This window comes from Halichoeres trimaculatus, unplaced genomic scaffold (genome assembly GCF_033239565.1).
Source record: "Halichoeres trimaculatus isolate MK-OKI-2021-1 unplaced genomic scaffold, fHalTri1.1 fHalTri1_scaffold_12, whole genome shotgun sequence".
NCBI classification, from domain to species: Eukaryota; Metazoa; Chordata; class Actinopteri; order Labriformes; family Labridae; genus Halichoeres; species Halichoeres trimaculatus.
The window spans coordinates 36,359,445-36,383,650 of record NW_027437190.1 but is presented as its reverse complement, the minus strand read 5'-3'; the positions used below and the strand labels follow the sequence as shown (position 1 = coordinate 36,383,650).

The window sequence follows — 24,206 nt, the reverse complement described above, 5'->3', positions numbered from 1 at the left end:
TATAAGAATAGAAAAGTTCAAATTTTGTTAAATTGAAATTATTTTGGGAGGAATTAAAATCAGAGATAAAAGGTTTTAATATAGAGAAAACTTGGTAATACAAAAAAATGAGATTGGAAATATTAAACAATAACAAAAACATATTGTTTTTACAAGACTCTAAGTCATAATAATGGGTCAAAATTATGTGATGAAAAAATTAGACGATAGAAGTCCAATTCGGGGCTTAGAGAATGCACAGAAGTTGGGAGATTTGAGTTATTTGAAATAATTTTGACTTAATGCTAAATTATATTTGAAAGTCTCTTTTTTTCCGCCTGGCTGCAACAGGCTTCCATAGATCTGTGATACTTTTTAAAACAGTGATTAACAGTGGTTTTATTATTATTATTATTATTATTATTATTATTATTATTATTATAACTTTTTGTTTATTATTTTATTATTATATATTTATTTATTTATTTATTTGTTATTATTATTATTTTACCTGGCAGGAACAGGCTTCCATAGATCTGTGATAGTTTTGGAAACAGTACCTGACAGTTAACACAAAAAGCTCAGTCCGGTCCAGGGGTTTCAGGGTACGGTTCTGCCAGTGACTGTGAAGCGCCTCCCACACAGCGAACAGGAAGTGGGGTCAGCTGGCGGTCACAGCGTGTGGAGCTGTCTCTTGAATGGTAACCAGCGTGTTTGTTACTCACCCAATGAGGATTCAGTCGACTGTTGATGTCACATCGCAGAGGTCACACGGCGCTGACGGACTCAGCCGAGCTGGAGGCCGAACCTCAGGGAGCAGAGGGAGACAGACCCGTCAGACTGCTGCTGGAGGAGCTGGTGGTGGAGCTGGTGGTGGTGTTATGGTGGCGAAGCGTCCCTCTGGCGTCCTCTGTCTGTGTTTGATCATCAGGGACCAACACGGAGCTGCAGAGACAGAGGAGATGTGAGTCTGAGCTCAGCTGACGGCGTTCATTTCAATCACTGCCAACTTATCCCCAAATAATACAACACTGATCTAATGAGGACAAGGAGGCTTCTCACACTGCAGAATCAGTGTGTGTGTGTGTGTGTGTGTGTGTGTGTGTGTGTGTGTGTGTGTGTGTGTGTGTGTGTCTGAGCCCTGTTCCCTGATGGGGTTTCATTTGCTGCTGTTGCGAGGAGGATTTTGTCTTTAATTTTAGTCACAGTTTACATTTAGTGAGCTGGTGTGTGTGTGTGTGTGTGTGTGTGTGTGTGTGTGTGTGTGTGTGTGTGTGTGTGTGTGTGTGTGTGTGTGTGTGTGTGTAAGACGGGCTGAAACTAATTCCTCCTACCATTATCATTATGAGACAGGGTGCTGGGAGCTGAGAGGGATTACTGTCTTTGTCATCCTCTACATCACTTCCTTTAATAAAACTTCAGGCCTGTGATTACATTTCATATGCTAATGTGGTCTGCAGCGCTAACACACAAACACACGAGGAGGACGAGGAGATCAGGAGGAGGAGGCTGAGTCACTGCTCAGGCTGGGAGCTCCTCATCTGCAAACGTACAGAGACAGGAGAGGTAAGAGCATCTCCACGCTGACCTTTGACCTTACGGCACGTGGCGTCAGGAGGAAACTGCTGTTCCTCAGCGAGACGGATAACTGACAACATCCACTGTGAAAAGATTCCTCCTTAAAAACTGCCCCATTCCAGACATGAAGCTAACATCCACTAGAGGGCGCCACTCTGAGTTAATCATCATCTCAAGAAGAAGAAGAAGCGAGCAGCATCCTCTGGCTACCAGGAATGAAGCAAAGACTGAAGTGGTTAAAAACTGCAGTTCCTCCAGTGTCCACTTGAGGCTGTCCGTGGAAACACCAGAAACCACACACACACACACACACACACACACACACACACACACACACCAAGCTGGAAAAAGGACTTTTAGCAAAGAGTCTCAAAGCCTGCCTCTTCACCACACACCTCGTCAACCTGCGTTAGGTTGAGTTAGGCGTTTCAAATCTTAACTTTAAAAGCGTCTCGCCACATCAAACATGGCGTGGATGGACAGGATGATGATGTCTCTGAGAAAGCGGCGGCGCTGCAGGTGATGGCGGTCCAAGAGGCTCTGCACAGCACACGGACAGACACATTTCACATGGTGCAGTGTTTTGTTTTGTATAGAGGCCCTGGTTTAAAGTGGTGGCTTCACTGCTCAACACTGCCCCCGTAGTCTTTCAGTGGTACTGCACTGTTTGGTTTGTTTCCTCGTGCTAGCAGAAAATGTGCAGGAATGAGGATCAAACGATGCCGACAGAAGCCACAGTCTGAAATAAGAGCAGGTACCACTGTCTCTGTCAGCTCATGGAAGAACTAATGTTTGACTGTTTCGTCACTGATTCACATTCACGGGTCGCGGTGGTCACATGGAGGAAGCAGCAGGGCCTGAACGCCATCACATGGTCAGTCAGGTTCACTCCACACTGTCTCAGGTAGCCAGCGTCACTGCAGAAGAGGAGCAGTGTTGGTGTGCGGTGGCGTTGGCGCTCAGAGCCTCGTCACAGTGAACTCCACCAACCCGACGTGCAAAGCCTCCGACAAACCAAGCTCAGAAAATGAGGCCTGGGGTCTGTGAAAGGATAGCAGCTCATCAGCACGTCGTACGGTGTCAGGAAGCCAATCAGAGCTCAAACTGTGGAAGGTGTGGCCAACAGCATGATCACATGACACCTCCTGGGTCACATGATGCTCCTCTGAACCCTCTCCTCCCTGACGGTTCACGCTGCATCCAGCCTCCTCTGTGGACCGGCCTCACATGGAGTCTGTGCTTCATGTCAGGGCTGCACCAGGCTGCTGGAGCAGTGTGTGTGTGTGAGTGTGTGTGTGAATCACTCCGTCACACACACCTCACACACACACACACACACAGGCTCAGGTCTACAGCAGAGCTGACAGTGTGTGACTAAAGGCCCCCCTGAACCCCCTGAAAGGATCTGACTGCTCCAATGAGGCGGACAAAGCAGACGTGGGCCGGCGAGCAGGAAGTGTGGGAGGGGGCGGGGCTAGAGGTGTCAATCATCTCAGGTGGGGACAAGGACGCTCAGTGTTAGGGCTGCTCTGACCAAAACCACGGGGGACAGTGGAGAACTAGGGTTTGTGGACTTGGTTTGGGGGCGTTTAGTGTCTCAGGATGATCATCCTTTGCTGCTCTGCCTCGTGAAGAGGAGAGATGTGATTCTCCATCAGATCAATCCGTCGTTCAGAGATTTTCTCACAAACTGAAGTCGTCATAACCTCCAGAGATCACCTCGTCCTCGCTGAGGAAACCAGCGCAGCGGCCTGGACGCAGAGTGTCTGACTTTCACCTTCTCTGTCTCTGACAAAGTCGAGTGTCGGCGCTGGAAGCCAGAGTTTGGGCAGAGCCGTATTGAACTAATCAATCAGCTAATTCAGTTTCTTGTTGAAATTGGCTAATTATCCCTCAGCCCAGTGGAAAAATCAATCAGCTGATGACTCTGATTGGCCCGGCTCACTCCGGCTGATTGTGAAGAGGCCTGATGGGACGAGGACAGCGCTGCTGTTGGTTGTTGGAAATGTAAAACATGACTCGGACGCCGCACGTCTCTGCGTTTGGTTCAGACTGAGAGGAGACGCAGCAGGAAAGGTACGACGAGCTAAAATCAGACGAGGCTTTGTTTTTAAAATGTTTTATTCATGAACTCTGGATAAATTTTCTTTCTGGCCTCTGGGAATTTATGTTTAACAAAAAATGATATGAAAACACTTCCACACACGCTCTCTTCCAGTTTCCTCTCCTGTCTGCTGATTATTCTCAGAGGAAAGTCTTTAAAGCCCAAAAATGTTCAGATTTAAATCCAGTCATCTCTAACCCAAACATTTGTTCACCTCTGAGAGCCACGGTGAAAATTCTGCTCCTGGATTTGTGATAAACGTTTGAACAAATTGATTTTAACGTCAGTTTTTACAGAAATGACTCAGATATGATAATGAACAGGGTGTTGATTTTCTGAAAAACATCTGGAAAACACTGTTTTCTCCAAAATCTGAGGTTTTATAACCAACATGACGCTGAGCTGACCTCGCTCACAACCCAACTCCAGGGGATGAAAGACACAGGGATCGTCTGTGACAAAGAGACTCCACAGTCTGTCTCAGTGATCCTCAGCTGAGGGCGAAATATCAAACTGGTCTAAAAATGACGATTTTCAATGAAACTGAGACTTTACACCCACAAACAGCCCAGAGACATGACATTACAGGGTGAAACGTCTGAAGATCAAGACGGAAAAACACGTTCTGATGGACATAAAAAAACTGATAAAAGAACATCATTAACACATCCAATCACCTCAGCAATCAACAGTTTGACCCATTAGTTATCAAAACATGATTCTATTCTAAACCAATCGAATAGTTAGTCAATCAGACTTCATCTATTCAGCATTTTTCATCCATGACACATGAGAAACACAAAGTGCTGTGCAGAGAAAAATAATGATTAGAAATTAAAAGATGAGAAGCTGCACAATAAATAACTAAGGGTTAGATAAACAGATGGAAACATGTATCAATAAGAAAAGTTTAATTTATGGCTTTAAAATGAACAAAAAATGTTTTTTTAAATAAAAAAAAGAAACCGCTGAGCAGCTGACCAGAAATCAAACAGAAGAGCCCGACACAAAGATCTGGGTTTGACACGAGGTCCAGAGACAAACATTCAGAGAAGATGATTTTACAGCCAAGCCAGGCACAGAGGAATGACAGAGTATCAGGGCCACTTAAAATAATTACATTAATAAATGAATAATTAAATGAATAATAATAATAAATAAATAAATAAATAAATACCTACATAAATAATAATAAATTAAAAAATACCTACATTAATGAATAATAAATAAATACCTACATAAATAAATGAATAAATAAATAAATAAATAATGAATTTTCTGGAAAAAAAAACTCAAAAATTTCAAAAAGTTTAAAAATGTGTAAATTTTGTCCCTCTAGACGTAGAAAGTACAACTTGATGAGGCTGTAAGGGGCCATGGTGCAGTGAAATGGACAAAAAGCAGCCTGTTTACAGTTTAATGATCAAATTTAAAGTTTTCATGAAGTTCATAAATTCATAAATTTACAACTTTACAAACTTGGGGTGGCCACTTAAAGACCGTGGTACAGAGGACGTGTGGGCGGCTCAGTGACACACCTGTAATCCACAGACCCAGGTAAAGGACTCTGTGTTTAAAGAGAGGGTCTAACACGTCCCAACATGAACACGCTGGGCTCCTCTGACGGCTCCTGACCGTCTCCATCCTCTGGTTGGATCCTCTTCAGCTCACAGCGCCGTCACCACCAGCTCTCCTCAGCCTGATTCATCCTGTTTCATCATGTTTTTGTTTTCCAGCTCTTCACTGAGTTATTTATACAGAAACTGATCTGATTCCAGGTGTTTTTGCATTAGTAGAGGACGAGGGGTTAATGTATCCAGCGCTGATTCAGCAGAGAGAGATATGAAGTCCAGAGGAGAGGAAGTCCACCCCCACGAACCCGCCCCCCCCGATGGCGAGGTGTGCGTGATGGTGGAGCGGTTATAACTGGTAGATTGAAACAATTCTCTCTGAATTAATGAGGCGGCGTCTAATAAACAGAGCTAACGGGGCGCAGAGCGCCAACCGCTGACTGCAACGTTGTCAGCACTTCCTGTAGTTTTGTGTTATTAAAAAGCAAAAAGTGGATTAGCTGCATGTTTTATTTATCGGCTGGTGATATATGATGATGTCGTTCCTCTGCAGAGCGCTGTTATGATCCTGGTTCAGTTATTACCTTTCCTTCAGTGGATCCACATAATCTGCTTTTCTCCTCTTCGTCTCACACCTCACACTGACACGCTGCAGTCTCAGCCTCATCAGCAGACAAACAGAAGCATGCGTGTTGCTCTGCATGCGTGTTGCTCTGCATGCGTGTTGCTCTGCATGCATGTTGCTCTGCATGCAGCGGACACGGCTCCTTCATTAAACTTTGCTGCTTGTCATGTGATTTTTGGTTTATTCATCATTTTCAACAAACAACCAATTATGTAAATCCAGCTCAAAGCGACACATTCAGCAGATTTCACACGACGACTTTCTCCAGCGTCTGTCGTGCTCTTTGTGTGGTTTTGATAAATCAGTTAAAGCTACAGGCCATGCATCACTCCACGCCGTCTGTCAACAGGAAATGAATGGTTACGTGCAGCTTTAACCCCAGGCCTTTGTTTCCTGTTTCCTCTGAGGAGATGGACCACAGGGAGAGCAGGCGGCCGACAGGTGAGCAACAGAGAGGAATCAGGTTTGGAGTCTGCTCAGTGAGAAATCCATCCTCAGTGTTAACATCTGATACGTGTGTGTACGACAGCACGGAGCGGCCCTCAGCGTCCCCGAGACGAGCCGCAGAGTCTGAGCGAGGAGCGAAGCCAGGAGGAGGAATCGATGGGAGCACTGGGGTCTGTGGCAAAGGGGGGCAGGGAGATCCAGGCAGCAGTCCACTAAAAATAGATCAGACCAGCAGAGCAGGTAGGAGCCAGACCGCCCAGAGCCAGGATCTCCTGGGCCAGCCGGTCCTCCTCAGTCCTCCCAGGCCTTAGAGTCCAGACCACGGCGCCAGACGCCTGCAGGGTCCCACTCCAGCCCCTCCCTCCATCTTATCGTCTCTTCCCACCCCCGTCCTTGGAAGGTCACACAGTCTCCATGTCCAGCTCCTCCTCCTCCTCCTCCTCCTCCTCCTCCTCCTCCTCCTCCATCTCTCTAATCCCAGTGTAAACACTGGCCTTGGAGCACTCATCAAACATATAGATGGAAGCGTGCACATATGGCAAACACACACACACGCACACACACACACACACACACACACACACACACACACACACACACACACACACACACAGAACATATGCCTGTCGGCGCACACTGACAGTAAAGAGCCGGGCCGTGATGAGTAACGTCTCCGTCCTAACGAGGTCGTTAGTCTCTGATCGAGCCTTAAAGTGTCGCCATGATGGGGATTCACCATATCTGCCTTTCAGACCAGTCATGAAGGGGTTCACAAAGACGTTAAATCTGGGGCTACAGATCCAGTTACTGATCTTAAAACCCAGACCTGCTGTCCGTGGAGAGTGGATCTGGATCAGGAACCAGGATCAACAGTGAGTTCAACAGACAGAAATGAAACCTAAAAAGATGCTGGAGTGTGTGTGTTTGTGAGCGGTGGAGTCCAGTCCTTTCCAGATAAAGTCCACCCCAGTGTTTCTCACAAACCCCACACTGTAAAAAAAAAACTGGACTCCCAACAAGTGTTTTTGTTTCATTTTGAGTAATTGTCTTATTATTCTGGAGATGAGCCACATTAACCTGACCTGCCAGGCTCCAACTTATTTAAAGACTAAAATAAGCTCTGAATCTGCTGATGGAAGAAGAGAAACTTGCTAAACTAGAAAAATGTCTTAATACAAGAAACTTTTCTCTTGTTTTATTGACACTTTTTTTTCTTTCTAACTTGTTACAGTAATTCAGAGCTGAAGCTGTCTGAAGCTGTCGTCTAACGCCTTTTTCACAGCTGTTTCTCTTGTTCCTGTTGTTGTTCATCTATTGTTTCTTAGAAGCATCTGCTCACATAAGCTACGTCATATCGTGGCTTGATGCGGATTGGTCCGTGCTGAGTGTGTCAATCAGAACAATCGTCCAATCACCAGCTGCTAATTTTTTTTAAAGTCCCGCCTCTGAAAACAGATCTGAAGAGCTGCTACCCAGATGGACTAGTGAAATATTTCCGAGGCGGATATATGAACCTGTCCGTATGGCGTGTCAGGTCAGGTGAATGTCGCTCAAGTCAAGTATAATAAGACTATTTTTACTCCAAATGAGATAAAAACTCTTGATAAGATTTCAGTTGTTGAAGGGAACAGTTCAGTCAAAGTTGCATCACCATAGGACCAAGTCACAGTATGAAATCAGGTCTGGGTTTCACTGTGAACCTGAAACCAACACTTAGGAAACAAATCGAGGAAACAGAGTCTCTACTCCTGAATTAAAAATAAAAAAATTGATACAGCTGAACAAATTCAACACCTGGCTCTCACTGTACCCAACACGAGTCAGGTCAAGATGTGATGAGGAAAACCACTGCCTGTAGAAAACACTCACACACACACACACACACACACACACACACACACACACACACACATATACACAGATTTCTTGAAGGTATTCAGATCCAGACTCAGCAAAGACCGCTGAGCTGCTACAGAGCAGATCCAGAGACGGAGCGAGGAGCAGCTGGGGTATTTCAGTCAGTCCAGTAAACGAAGCCCTTACATGGGCAACGTTTGTTGCTCTGTTAACTATTAAGACTCAAAAGTTTGTGAACCAGGCTGTAAAGTTTGCACTGAAGACTTGGTGTGTGGTTTCTGCAGCCAGCCCCAAGTGGACAATCAGAGAACTGCAGGTTCAAACACTTCATGGACTTCATGATTCAGACCAGGAGCTGCTGCTTGGTTAGCATCAAAAACTCAAAGGTATCAGAGGAAATGTTGAGTTTAAGGCCTTAGCTGACCAATGACTGATGGTTAGTCGACTTGGCCTCTACACTGCCACACTCAACCCAGACAGATCAAGTCCAGTCAGTCCCTCAGACCAGGCCCAGGACCCCGTGCTCACAGCTCAGTCGTGTTGAATGCTGCTCGACGTCTCTGTCTCTAACTGGTTAACATCGCTCCAAGGTCTCAGGAACAGAGTTTCATGCATACATAAAATATGAGCTCTAATGACCAGCTCCTCCATTACCACAGAGCAATCACCATCATAATGATTGGCCATTTATTTGCTTCACAGCAATGTGAAGAATTGGGTTTAATTAATAATTTGCTGCTGAGGAATTAATTGGAGGATGCAGCTGTGGGAGCGTCCCCTGCCTGAACCCGAGGCACAATCAAGGAGTGATTGTCAGGAATGACATGGTGACATGTGACCAGGAGTGAGCAGGGAAGGAAGGAAGGAAGGAAGAAGGAAGGAAGGAAGGAAGGAAGGAAGGGAGACCAGCAGACACATGCAGGGTGTTTGGTTTAGCTGCTGTCACTCAGTCGTCTCACCCAGATGCTGCTGTCTGCTGCTCAGAGACCAGGCGGGACGACGTGTGTCCAGCAGCGATGCATCATCAGCTCAGTCATCCTTCATATCTGACTGACGTTAACTCAGAGCCTCTGCTCAAAAGTCCCAAAACAACATGGTTTCAAGGAGAAACTGCAGACAGGAAACACACATCATGAGAAATGATTTGATATGTTCAGGGTTAGCATCGTTAGCAGTGAACTATGAAAAAGATCATCTGTGGGATTCAAAAGGATTAAACTCATTGTTCATGGTTATCATGACTCAGCAGATCGCCCTCGGTGACACACAGTATGAGCCGTGTCATAATAACCTCATAATACCAGATTCAGTTCAACATTTACACCAGTTTTAGCTCGGTTTCCACCAAGTGGTCCGGTTTGGATCAGTACGGTTTGGTACGGGTTGGGTCAGTAAAGTCTGATCATGTTTGTGTTCCCACAGCCAACTGTGTCCTTCTTGGAAGGTGGTGTGTAAGCTGGATGCTGATAGCTGCATCAGCTACATGTTAGCATGACGCCATAGCAGCGTGACACGGTGTACTCGCTAATAAATCCAACGAAGAAGAAAAATGTGACACAGTCAACAAAGATCAACGATGAAGACATCTAGCTCCACCTTCTGGGGTTGGATCAGTTTAGTCTGACACCCCAACAGAAGGGAACCAGGAAGTGGGATGGTACAGGTCAGGGATTTGAGGATTTGTCCTGGTTTAGGTCAAAGGAAACACCACAGAGTGCGAGCTGATCTGAACCACTTGGTAGAAACGAAGCTTCAGATGCAGACTGGTTTTGCTGGTTCAAGTCATTTCAGGCTTTTTGAAAACAACTTGGACGAATGTCATTTTTGCTAAACAGCCCTTTGTCACATTCTTACAGCCCTCTACTGGTCTGTTAGTGTATTGCAATTATTATTTTTTTCCTCAAGATGTTACACTTGTAATGCATCATTAAAGCTTTTTATCCAACAAGGCTTCCTCAACAGGAGCGGTGAGCAAAGGAGTGTTTTAGTGTAGAGTCAGACCAAGAGAAGTCTCTAATATCCTCCTGTCTTCACACTGTAGCTTTAAGATTGAGCCAACCCAGCCCTCAACAGTTACTGACTCTGGATCTGGAAGTTAAAAAAGAAACAAAACAGGCCCTAGCTCAAAAAAGAAACCATTCAGACTCAGACTTTAGTGATGAGTTTTCTCCGCTCCATTAAAACACCTGGAAAGACGCTTTATGACAGGTTAATCTGTGTGCTACCAATCCAAAACGAGGTACTTTCAAAATAAAAGCTTCACATGTGACAAAGAGGATGTAGAGGTGTTAAAGTGAACCTAAATCCCCTTTTTCCCCTGAGCTGGATCCCTCCACAGCGCTGCTCTCCCTGAGTATCAATATTTCAGGGCCAGTCGTGACCCGCTGACCCTGGTCCAGGTCAGTGATGGGGAGCAGACTCAGAGGAGACCGTGGACCATTTCACACCCTCACAACAAAAATAAGCACAAACCCAATCAGAGCTGTATTAAAAGCAAACAGAAGCATCCAGATTGTGTCCACCTGCTGCTGTGTGGCGAGCGCTGACCCCAGCACGCCACACACCGAAGTAATAACCAGGCGGGCCCCCGGGGGCCTCCCCTCTGCCCCCCAATCCATGAGAGAGCAGCTGGACCTCAGCAAAGGAGGAATAACCACAACACTGGCAGTCCGCTTCCTCACAGGGGTCGCGTGTCAGGATCACACGCCAGCAGCCTCCCTGGTCATTACACGAGCACGCTGTGAGTCAGCGTGGGCTGAGAGGAGGCGCTGAGAGGAGGTGCTGAGAGGAGGTGCAGAGAGGGAGGTGCTGAGAGGAGGTGCAGAGAGGGAGGTGCTGAGAGGGAGGCACTGACAGGAGGTGCTGAGAGGAGGTGCTGAGAGGAGGTGCAGAGAGGGAGGCGCTGAGAGGAGGCGCTGAGAGGGAGATGGGTGACGAGAGGACAGTGTCAGAGAGTGTGATCAGAGGTTCAGAGACACCTGGACTCAGAGCGTGTTTGATGGTCAGCGTGGTCAGGATGAGGGATGGCAGACGGCGTCGGCTTTGGTGGTTGTTTGTTTTCCCCGCCCGCCCGTCCCAGGCAGACACAAAGAGAGGGGATTAAACACCTTTCCAAACTCCTAATCCTCAAAGAGGACAACAAACACCTGAGGCTCAACGCCTCCTCACCGTCCCTGAAGACGTGTGTGTACGGCGCCGACGGAGCGTTTGAGACTTAAGAAGCTGGCGTCCTCATTTACATCCCTCACAACTTCTGATTTTACTCAAGGTCAGACTTCCTCCAATGGGGGACCAGAAGAAAACTAGTCCAGGACCTCCTCTCTGAAGGAGGCGTCAGGTACCAGGGCCCAGATCCAGGACCAACAGGTGGAGAGACTCTCATAGGGTCGAGTTTTTATTCTGTCTCTGAGAAAAAACACTTTGCTCAAGGGTCTGAGGCAGTGTCAACAGCTCACAGTCAGTCTGAGCTGTGGGGACTTTAGAGATGGACCCTGAGGCAGCAGGATGAAGGGGGACCAGTTTACCTCCCTGGCCCTGACTCTGAGATTAAACTGACGTGGTGATTTGTGCGACACCGACCTACAGAAACATCCTGTCACCTCCACATTAGCAGATTTCTCCGCTCAGCTGACACCGTCACCGTGTATTTCTCCTCTCAGGAGCACCCTGATCCAAACAGCTCCAGAGACAATCATTAGAGTGCTCTCAGCTGCTCCTCCTGTGGAGCCGTCAGAGGTGGAGCCCTGGGAGGTGGAGCTGAGCACTCCACTCAGCATCAAATCAAGGTAAAAGTCAGCGTCCGGGCCCTGATTCAATCCTGACAGAAGGAGCGGAGCCACATTCATTACATTTCCAAACCTGCTCCAACCTCTGAGTGTCCCCGCAGGAACGCAGCGTTCAATAAAGCCTCACATTAGCGACCTGTCTGCACGGGGGCGGAGTCAAACGGAGCCAGGAAAGAACAATGGCGTCCCAGACGGCGTGGTCCTTCTGCTTTATGAAGAGGAGGAACATTATCAGCTGTTCCCATCCCCAGAAATCTGCATCAGGGCGCTGAGCCGCAGAAACACAGCACAGCTTTCTGAGTCATTACCCACAGCGCCCCCTACAGGCCAAACACAGACCCACTGTAACCAGGTTTTCTGAGCCCTGCTTCACGCTAATCTCTCTTTGACAAGTTGTTCAAACCAAAACCTTTGTTGGTTTTTATGAAACGACTGAAAGAGTCAGACGAACAGGAGCTCCAGACAGACGGAGAAAACATGGAGTTCATTTTCAAAGAGCAACAAAAGCTGGAAACACGACTTCAACAGGTGTTAGACACACGCTTTGATATTATTTTGTCTTTAAACTCCGAGCTTTTATTGCTGCTTTCTTCTATTTCAAAACCCATCTTCATTAGCCATATTAAAATAAGCTGTTCTCATTCAGGGTTTGGCCGACACCAAATCCAGAAATGTGGAAAAATACTGAAAAAACAAATTTTGATTTTACAAATTTTTCAAATTTTGCTGATTCAGCACAAAAACAACTCATCAGACGACAAAACTGAATAAGAAAGTGTTTTATTTTGAATTTGAAGATGGAAACAGACATGACTCTGAGGTGGAAGTCACCGCATAGGCTTCAGATTCACCTCCTGTGAACACAGGTCGTGGAGGTTTTACCGATAAAAGATTAAAAAAAAGGAGAGAAGTTTGGAAGGAAAACTCTGTGAAGACATGTTCAGGGCAGGAGGAGCTAAAGAAACGTGGTCACACTCCGTCCATGAAGGTTTGACCACAGACTGTATGAAACATGATGTAGCATCTGCAACGTCATCCGTCTGTTCCTGAAACCTTGAAATGACCTGTGAGTTTTTCTTCTAGCAGCTACAGGGCGCTTGATGGTCATGTGACCTTGGCTGCGCCTCTGATTGGACAATCAAATAACTTTTTCACGACGTTAAAGTCTGTTTTTATGGCTGGGTGTGTACGTGACTTCCTGTCTTTCTGCGGCTGGACTTGACAGGATTCTCGACGAACAACGACTTTTAGCATTTTCACGTAGGCTTCATTTTTACTAACCGGATTTTGCCCTTTTTGGTTTGACCCAAAATAAAAGTTCCTCAAAGCTTTGAATTGAAAATGAAGCCAGAACGAGCGATGAGGAACCCCTGTTGCTAAAATCTCAATATTTTTTATTTCTTTTACACACTTTGCTAGCTGAAATAATATTTTTAATGATACTTTTACAAAACCAAGCTCTACTTTCCTCTTTAACGCTTTTGGCAGCGATTATAAAGAGTACGGTGGCCCTGAGAGCTCACAGCGCATGCAAAAAGACAAAACACAAGAAATTTGAGAAAACATCTTCATCAATTTGATAACACGTGCGCAGCATTAGGAAAAACACGCTGCAAGGATGACAACACAAAGAAGTGTTTACAGTGAATAAAGACAAATCTCGGGTTCCTTAAATCTTTAGCTTTATTGATCCTGTTACTGAATATCACAGACGTCAGGAGCAGCCACTTTACACGTCTCCTCAAACTCCGGACAGGTTTAGGTTTCCCAGCCTGAAGTTTGGTCCCGTGGCTGCATTAAAGGGATTAAACCTGAAGGACTGAGAGGTCAGAGCTCCTCAGCTCTCCATGTAAACACCGGCGTATCCACGGCCCAGCTGCTCCAACAATGCCCCGCAAATGTAATTGATGCAAAGTAAATCTTGTTACTTTTACTGGAGAGAGAAGCTCGGAGCAGACTTTTTATCAGAGTCTCCTGTTCAGTTGTAACTCTTCATCCTGCGCTCAGAAATGGTTTTTAAAAAGGAGGGAGAATCCAAGCGTGCAGAGCAGGAAACACACACAGCGTTTCCAGCGTTTCCTGCATTTCCTGCATTTCCTGCGTTGTCAGCGTTGTCAGCGTTGTCAGCGTGCAGACGTGAAGTGAAGCGCTCACTGCTCCCCTGTGTCTCAGTGTTTCCAGCGGTCAGTGATGGATGGAAAGCAGCAGATTGCTTCAGCCCAAACAGATTCATCCCTCAGTGTTGTGACATCTCCTTCTAACGGCGTGTGTGCTCGGTGAGGATCAGAGCTAACGCTGTCTGACAGAAACAGATGTCTCCGTCCTGCCTGTATGACTCCAGCTCCCCGGGCTCCACTGTAACGCAGCCTGGATGAAAAAGGGAAGCTTTGTTTTACAGGTGCTCACTGAAACGTTCAGGGCCTCTGCTCTGATCCGCCGGCTGCTCGCCGCTCGCCGCTCGCCGCTCGCTGGAGGAACAGCTGACGGAGAGGGTTAACATCCAGCCCTCTGTTCTTCATCGAACGGTGCGGCGCCAACGGTGACACAGCCATTACAGACATGTCTCAGACAGATGGTGGGAAATAATTACCACCTTGAAAATTAAAACATCAGTTTCTAAAACATCAGATTCACAAGAGGATATGAGGCCACGGTGAGAGGGAGATTTCCTGACAGCGACAAGGTGACGACGAGAAACAAACTTTAGAAGAAAACTTTTCAGTGAGAAACAACTTTTAACGGAGGGAAACAACGAAGTATAGAAAAATTCACTCAGAAAGGTCAGGTTTTTATCACGAAGGGAAAATTTCAACCCCCTGAGGTCTGTTTTACAAACTATTTTTGGTGTTAAGCTGTGATTGGAGTCCATAAAAAAGTGTCATTTTACCGTGGGGTTTACACTTATGTTACAGTTTTTTTGACAAAATAACTCATTTAGTGTTTTTCTAATACCTTTTAATCCATGGACTGTTTTCTTAAATTTCTGTTACTTCTCTAACAGTAAACGCACGAGGAGAAAGTGATGAAACGAGGTGTAATTACCCACTTTGACCACAGGATGGCGTGAACTCGAGCGAGTTCTTCGGTACAGCTTCGTTGTCACACCAGGCTGTGCAGGAGCCTGTTCTCAAGCATGTTGTAGAAGCTGTGTTGTCATTAGCGATGCTAATTTAGCGTCAAAGCTAACTTCTGTTCAGTGCTGGCACTAATTGGCCTGAATGAGAGAGTTTTGTGTCTGAATCATCTGCTAATTTAATGAAACATGTAAATATAATGAACAGGATGGTGCTGACTTTAGGGAAATACACAGTTAGATTTCAGAAACAGTGACAGAGTGAGCGCTCTCACTGCTCTGGACACCATAGATGATCTTTGTTTCTTCAATCGTTGTCTTTGTTAAGTTCGTTCAGAGACCACAGACAGATAAACAGAGCTAACGACCATGTGAATAAGAAAGGTTAGCCAGATTAGCTTCTTCAGCCCATTCTGACGTTAGCTTAGCATGACTCCAAACGGTCAGGCTAATGGTCAAAGATGGAAACCAAAGGATGTGATAATAAGATCAATGTTTATGTGTGTTTGTGGAGGTGGTCGAGACCAATCAAACACCAGATGTTCATCAAGAGTCCAGACTTCCAGGGTCATGTGACACCACAGTTAGCGGTTGTATTGGATAAATCAGACTGTAATAGTGGGACGCCATCTTTGTTTTGGTCCATCAACCAATCAATGGCTCTGTTTAGTTCCAAAAGACTTTAATGCGTGCTCTCAGATGCTTATCTTAGTAGATCAAAGGACAGAGGGCTCCCCTAGTGGTGAAAAGAGGTTACCCCAAGTGTTTTTTTTTTCTTTTTAAATTACTTTTATTCTTGAAGTGTGATATCTACAAATTTAGTGACAAGGTTGGTTACAAAGTTAGAAACACTGACTCTTTCAGCTAACTAAAATCATACATTAATACATTTAGACACAACATTATGTGAATGTACCCTAAAGGTCAGATGCCTTAAAGGTACATTCACAGAAGGCCTTTGAGACAGTTTCTTCTATCTGAGCTGTCAGAAAGCTGGTCGTTAAAATAAATCAGGAGTAACACAATCTTTCCACTCCCTCCATGTGTATTTTAACCAATCACAGCACTTTTAATAAGTCCACGTCTTGAAAATAATGATATCATTTAAAGTGACACCATCTATGTGTCACATTCAGCCTCAAAGCTACACACGCATGAATGTTGAATCAGGGCAAAACGATTTTAATTAACTGATAATACATCAATGATCCTTTAAGTTGGTCCAGGTCAGATCAGAGAACAGAAAAGATTCAGAAAACAACAAATGGAGAGGTTATTACTGCTGAATAATTTCAGAACGATGATCCTCTGAGTAAAATCACAAAGAGTTTGGGTTTGTCATCATCTGCAGTGGATGATTTAAAGTATCTGGAAAGAAGACGTCTCTAGTTGTTGCTCTGTAATCTCTAATTTAAGGTGGACTGATGTCTGGTGGAATAAACTGGACCTTGGCATTTTTCTTGGAAACCATGGACGCTGAGTTTTTTGTATTAGACAAACGGGAAAACAACCTGTGTAACTTCATGAGCTGGGAAGCTTCATGGTGTTTACAGAAAGAGGGTTTGTGGAGCGTTGGTGGGGACGACATGCACCTGAAGTTTCCTCCAGTTAAGGCCTGAACCACACGTATATGGATATTTTCCTAAACGCGCATTTTTCTGTCCGATTGGGCCTCTCAACCACACGAACACGGAGATTTCACCCGCGTAAACGGAGATTTCTAGAAACGGATAAAAAAGTGAAGAAATAAAAATATAGGTTGGGTGGATCCGTGTAGCGGTGGTAAACGGAGCTGGTGTTGACACGATGACGTCAAGAGCCTAGCAACAAGTCACTGTGTTTGACTGCGCATGCTCATAACGTTCTTCTTCTATGGTGTTCACACTTTGCTGACCTGCCACTTATCGGCAAGGCATGGTATCGCAGGCTTTAGAGGCGATTGTTTTCAGTTTGGCCTCTTCGTATGGACAGAGATATTTCTGTGGACGGAGATTATTTTTTAAACGAGGACAAAGAGATTTGATCAAAAAAATATCCATATACGTGTGGTTCAGGCCTCAGTACTGAGATGATTTTATACGGATGAGTCAGCAGCAGCAGAGGACGTTAATCTAAATCTTATTTTCTATTATCACCTCTCCCTCTGAGGACGGCGTCCTCTGTAAACAGGTCTGCTGACTGAATCCACTCAGATGTGTGAGTACATCAACTCAAAGTGGAAATTGGTTTAAACTAATTTACTCCTGAATCTCCCTCAAACCGATGTTTATGAGGCGCGCTGCGAGCTGCGGCGTTGATGCGGTCAGATGTCTGTGCTCGCTGAGACAAAGCTGCTCTCTCTACGAGCTCTGCTGAGCTGAAACACAGAGGCCCGAGCGAGGCTGAGCTGAGGTTTGGAGGGTGGTAATCAGGCGTTTAGTCAGAGTCAGGGGCCGTTAGCTTCACTAAAGATCTGATCCATTTTTTATCTGCGCTGGCAGCACTGCCCCGGGCCCTGCCACCTGTCTGACAGCCAGGTCTACACGCTCCTCTCTGGTCCGCTCTGAAACGGCCCAGCAGCTCCTTCATGTTCTCCTCTGGACCTGATCACACGCCGCGCCTCCCTCAGGAGGAGTCAGCGCTCCTCTGACTTTCTGCTGCGTCATTGTCCCATCGAATCTTCAGCTCGTCAAACACGTTTCGTTTTTTTCACCTGAACACTTCACTCTCTGCCTCGGCTCAGTTCTCTGTGAAGTGCAAATTAGACAACCTGTTCCCAGAGAAAACTGAACTGATCATGACCTCTGAACATCACATTACAGGGAGAGGAGAGTCATCGGGAAAACGCCAACGGCTCGAACCAAATAATGACAGAGAAGGAGAAGGAGGAGGAGGGAGCTTCTTTTCCTGTGTCAGACGAAGATTACAGCTTCTGAGAAAGGTGTCGTTAAGTTATTTAGGTAATAAGACTACATCAGGTGTTCATGATAAAAACCATCTTCATTGGAATAAGAAGAGTCAGATTGATAATCTAATCTGATTTATGGCCTCATGCCTTTGTCTCTCTGCTGCAGCAGGAAGTGACATTTGCAGCGCAGCGGGGAGAGGACGTACGGTGAGAGTCCACAGATCGAAGTCAGTCTGTGTGAAGGACTGCAGAGGAAGAGAGGGGATGATCAATGCCTGGCTTCCAGCAAAGCGTCTCTGAGAAAGCGTCTGAACCAGGAACCAGACTCATTCTTTAATTCCTCAAATCAACGAGCGGCGATTTGTCTTTGAACAACGCCGCAGACCCCATTCTGTCCGCAGGAATTACTCTGCAGCCTGACAGCTGAATACGCAGGCTGCTGCAGGCGAATCCCAGGTGATGGTACACAACAACAGAGAGAGAGAGAGAGAGTGTGTGTGTGTGTGTGTGTGTGTGTGTGTGTGTGTGTGTGTGTGTGTGTGTGTGTGTGTGTGTGTGTGTGTGTGTGTGTGTGTGTGTGTGGAGGAATCAATCACAGTCTGAGGGCAGACTCCACAAAATCATTCCTCTTGTTTTCAGACTCAGTTTGTGAGTTTATGGTCGAGGACGTCTGCTCCTAGCTATGATGTCATTTCCTTTCCTCGTGTCCTTAAGGGAGCTAGGTCAGGACTGATGTGTGGTGGGGGGGGGCTGGATGTGTGACCAGAACAGCTGGTACACAGAGCGTATGACGAGGTCTGGCTACAACTGTCTACTCCTCCCTCTTGAACCAGAGACAATAGCCACGGTTACATGAGCAGTTTTTTGTTTTTCAAATTGAATCTTTCTGAATGACTTTACCGAAAACAAAAGTAAACATGGAAAGGAATATTCCACTCTCTGGTCTACATGCGCAGAAAAACGTAAACATCGCGAGATTTATCAAAGACGGAGGACAACAGTGTTTTTTTTTTTTTTCCAATACTCCGTATTGCGAGTTTTTCGTCCGTCCAGTCTTGAAATTATGTTCATTTCTTTCAAAGTTTGGATCAAAAACAAACTTTCCTTCAGTGCTGACAGCTCGCCGCCATTTTTAAAGTTGAGGAACGTCTCTAGTTGCTTCTTACGTCATATCTGAGCATGCTCTACAAGAACGCACCCTGACAACTTTCCGTCTGAGTGGATACATGAAACCTCAATCGGTTTGGGGAAAGGAATATTCCACTTCTGTGAAACTGATTAAATGTCTGTTTGGATTGACACTTTTCTTTTTGAGGTGTATACACAGGTTAAATTCTTTCCGTTTGAGGAAATAAACCGAATGCAAGTGGAATATTTGGGTCCATGTAAACGTGGCTAATGTCAGGGGGTCTTACCTGGACTAAGGAGAGTCGTAGTGAAAGTCATTTTTCATTAACTCTTATAGATCAAGGACCCAGAGTCTAGAGGACAAGTGGAGAGACTCAGAGTCCAGGCGTCTTAGAGTCCAGAGTAAAGTTTCCTCAGCCAATAGCTGCGTTTCCCATAATTCCCTTTACGTACCAAACTGTCTCCGTACTTTTCAAACCATGTTCCCGTCACTGCTCTCATGTTTCCATACGTCCTTTATGTTGAGATTGCTGTTAACCAATCCATCCACCAGGTGGGGCAGCCCAGAGTCCAAAGTTTATGGCAACAACAAACTCAAAAACAAACATGGCGGCTGTGGAGGAGGGGTTGCTGATGTAGCTCTAACACAAAAAACAAAAACAAACAAAAACAGAGGAAGTGTTGTAGCAGACGGTGGTTGGTGAGGCTGTTAAATACATCATGAAAGTTCCTCCATTCTTATTTCTTCTTCGTGTCTCACTATAGCTGCGTATCAGGTGGTAACAGCAACACTGCCCCCACAGTTCTGGTGGTCCTGCTCAGTTTGGTCTGCATCAGTACGCTTTGTGAACACATGCAGAAAAACAGACAGAATAAACTCAGAGCACGGACACAGGCCCTGTCTGGATCCAGATCCATCTGTAAAGCTGAGCATATTTGGGCCTTAATGGCAGGTGACATTTACAAATAATCAGGTGTGCTGTGTTTCCATTACACCGAGATCTGTGCAAAACCGAAGTATTACAATAAAGCAACAGTAATGGAAACACCACATTTTTAAAAAACCTCGCTAAAAGTTTTTACACTCTCATGAGGAGGTTTTTCAGACACGATACTGAACTTTGTCACAAAAGTGCGATGGAAACATCTTTTCTGCACGTTGTCATAACAACGCTCCTCCTCTGCCACACAAACAGACTCCAGCGTTCATAGTTTTATCAGCTCTTATTTATGTGTTCAATGCAGGGTTAGGGTTTTTAGCTGTTAGCAGCCTGTAGCATGTCAATGCTAACTAGAGTAGGGCTTGATGATTTCTCTCGAGCTGAGGAGGAGGAGGTGAGGACGACGTGCTGGTTCTCGGATGTGAGCTGGGAGGTGACGACGTGGACCTGTCCTTCCATCCATCGTTGTTGGGAACGTGGGATCTCGCCCCGGGGGATGGATGAGCTAGCTGTGCTAATCCAGCGGCATCGTGCTGTTCACGGACGTGGCTGACGGAGCTGACATCGGACGCCGGCGCCACATTGGAGGAGCTTCACCTGCTGTGAGCAGACAGGATCCAGGAGACAGAGACTGAACAGACTGCTGGGGAGGCTCAGTCCTGGACCCTGTGGAGGTGGAGGCTGGCTGGGATGGAGAGTGGTGGACGAGTGGTGGACGGGATGTCGTCATCTAATTTCTTATGGACATTTTTGCACTTTCTATGCTCTTTCTTACTTTTGTTTTCTTAAATGCTGCGGTGACTCCTGAATTTCCCCTTGGGGGATAAATAAAGTATTTTCTATTCTATTTCATCAGGACGGCTGTGGGCCAATCAGAGAGCAGCAGGAGGGAGGAGCGGAGGTGTGTGTGTGTGTGTGTGTGTGTGTGTGTGTGTGTGTGTGTGTGTGTGTGTGTGTGTGTGTGTGTGTGAGAGTGTGTGAGCTGGAGATGATGATCTTCGTACAGTGTTTTGTTCTTCCTGTTTTGAGTTAGCGTGATCACAGCCGACAGTTTGAGCAGTGAATAAAAACTAATGTTCAAGAATCAGCGTCATCATGAGTGCAGCGTCCGGACAAACATTATGTTTTACTTTACTCCAGTTATGTAATGGAAACACCGCAAGGCGAAGTTATTCTTTATCGAAACTTCAAAAATATCACTTTGATTTAGTAAAAAAGTGTAATGGGAACCCAGCTACTGACAGATTGTCAGGTGTTGCTGAGCCAATGGCAGATGTTGCCCAGGGTTTGGCAGGTGTCGCTGATGAATTAAAGGTGTAGTTCTCTGATCCTTGAAGAAATGTCACTGAAACCACGTTTAATCAGATGTTTCTGTTTGTATAACATGAGCAGAAAATATCATGTCCTGAGCAGAGCTCACTGATTAACATATAGACACACTTTGACGGACAAATCCATATTTATTTCCACCTATCGTTGCTGAAAACAGAGAGGAACCTGCAGCAGAGGAGCTGAAATTGGAAAAAAAAAATGTGTCAGAAATTGTGTCTTCAATTCTCATTCCTGAATTCATTTTGTTTTGTTTTTCAGCCTTGAAAAAAATCAATCTCCTCTTTGCTGGGCAGAATACTGAAAAAGCGTTTAGTAACACAGACGTCTCCTCCCTGACCAACTCCTCCTCCTCCTCCTGTACTTTCTCTGTTTGATCGTTTAGATCCTCCTGACGAGGAGCAGAGGGACGCAGAGAGCGTGACGTGACGTGTTTGACAGCAGCATCTGCGTTCAGAGAGAAACACTGTCAGGATCATTTTCATCTCCTCTGAATTTCAGCCAAACACCAGGTTTCTGAGTCCAGGTGGTTTTTAATCACAGGGAGTTTGATGGAGCTCTGTCAGGTCGCCGAGGGTCAGGATCCATCAATGAGCTTCATTTTCTGTCTTTGTTCAGCCTGAGTGTGATTAATCCAGTCCCTCTTCTTTCTCCAATCACCCTCCATTCTTACCGCCGCTTTTATTTTGAAAGGGCACCGAGAAAACCTCTTTATCTGTGTTTGTCTTTATCTGCAGGTCCGCTTAAAAGCAGAAATGTATTTTCCTATTTTTCAGCTCGTTTTTTTTCCTCTCTGACAGATTAAAGAAAGCCGAGCCGCTGTTCACAACACTTTTAATCTAATTTCCTCTTCTTCCCTCACAGTTCTCCTCATTGTCCCATCATGTGTTTGAGATGTAGCTCCACACCTTCCCCTCCCAACGCCTCTTTATTCATTCAGCCCAGCGCCGCCCCCTGCCCGCTCTTTCCCACTGACTCAGCACGGCGGCCTGAAATAACACTGCTTCAATTTGGACTGCTCCTTCAATAAGCAGATGGAGTTCAAAGGCTGCTTAATCTCACCTGTCAGTCAGAGCGGCTGGGAGGAGGCGCTGACGACCAGGAGGAGGAACAAAACGCCGGCTGGATGTGTGCGAAGGGGAGCGGCCCGGCGAGGTGAGCTGGAGGTCTTTGATTACTTTTCTCTGCCGACGCGCCCCGTGGATTCGCCGTCCTCTTTAGTGACAGCTCGGTTATCAGCTGGTTTTATCCCTGGAGCTCTGCGGCTGTCCATCACTTCCTGTTTCACAAACACAGAGGAAACATGTTTGGACTGAACCGTTTCTAAGACACGTTAAAGAAGCGGTGAACGCTCCAAAGTCTGCGTGGGAAGATTATAAAAACATGTACGGACATGAAAAGAGTCTCTGCTCCTATGAGGCCTCATGTGTCTGTGTACACACGCTGAACGCCAGATTACTCCTCTCTACAGTGCTCTGTGTCTGTTTGTTGTCATGTTGTTTGTTGTCATGTTGTTTGTTGTCATGTTGTTTGTTGTCATGTTGTTTGTTCCTCGCCGTGGTCATTATAAACACGTTAGGGCTGTTTGTGTTTCCTGTTTTATCCCCACCACAGGAAAATGTGCTCTCTGATCCTGGAGTCGTTTTGCTTCCTCTTACAGTCAGTTCATGCTAACAGCTAATGAAGGATTATCAGTCTACATCATCATAAAGATTTAGCGTTTTGCTTTCAGATGAGTTAGCATATTTTAAACCCTAAATTCAACCTGTTAGCTGCATCAAAACATTTGTCTGTTCTGTGATCAGCTGTCAGAAATGACACTTCACAGCAGCGATAACGTCTTTTAAAGTTTAGACGGTTACAGAGCGACTGGTGTTGTCGAGTTAATAGCAGCTATGCTAACCTCAGCTGAAGGTGTCAGTGATTAACAGCTGAGAGTCACCAGTTAACAGGGTCACACTTTACACTGAAACACCAGCAACCTCTGCAGGGGTGTGTGCCGTCTTTATCCAGCCTCAGTTAACAAGTTTGACCGCAAATTAGCAACATTAGCTGCTAATATTCAAAATCCAGATTTGACTTTGATAATTTAACGTAAAAGTTGGTTTGGAGCTGAGGTTATGACCAAACATGGACTCAGTGTAGAGAGTAAAATTAAAGATTATGAACAGAAACAGAGTTTAGAAACACTTCAAATAATAGATTAACTTGCAAACAAATGTAGCATTAATGCTAAGCTAATGGTAAGCATCAAGCTAAGTGCTAAGACCCATGATAATTTAAGCTATCAATGGAAGTGAGCTGTCTGCTGAGCTACATGCTAAACTCAGCTAAATGCTAGGCCAAGTTAAACACATACTGCAAGTAGCAAAACAATCAAGCTGTAGGCTAACTAAGCTAAATGCTAAACTGAGAGTTAAAATTCAAAAAGCAACACATCATGATGCTAACCTGGTTGCTAACCAGCAACACTCTGAAGCAAGACCAGCAACAATCAGCAGGATGCTCCGAAGGCGACAAACCTCCAACTTCCTGTTTCTTTTTACAGAAGTTACACTTCCTGTTTCCTTTGGAACGAGTGTACTTCCTGTGCGAGGCTTTGCAGGCCAACAGGTGGCGCCAGAGAAGGAAGCAGGGACACATTTCACTTTTGGGTGGGCCAAACCAATTCTGGCCGGGTCTTAAATAACAAAAGTTGGTCGCTCACTATTTAAAAAAAAAAACTGATGTACTACTGTCACTATTGGTGTTTGTTTTCTGTTTCTTTATTATTTAAATTAATTTTAGTGAATCAGACTGATCTACCTGTGGTTGCTCTCCAGGTACTGAACAAAGAGTAGCGCTGTAGTGCACAGATGGGCTGCACCGTCACAGCTTTCATTTATCTAACACTGTAAGAGCA

General features: G+C 45.5%; 1 long non-coding RNA gene across 1 annotated transcript; it reads right to left on the bottom strand.

Annotated features, from left to right (window-relative positions):
- Positions 1–711: 711 nt before the first annotated feature.
- LOC141800293 (uncharacterized) lies at positions 712–23,844 on the bottom strand. Its single transcript, XR_012599324.1, has 3 exons — positions 23,756–23,844; positions 22,367–22,583; positions 712–924 (listed from the first exon to the last, which is right to left on the bottom strand). It is a non-coding gene; the product is annotated as an uncharacterized LOC141800293 (long non-coding RNA).
- Between the last annotated feature and the right edge of the window lie 362 nt (positions 23,845–24,206).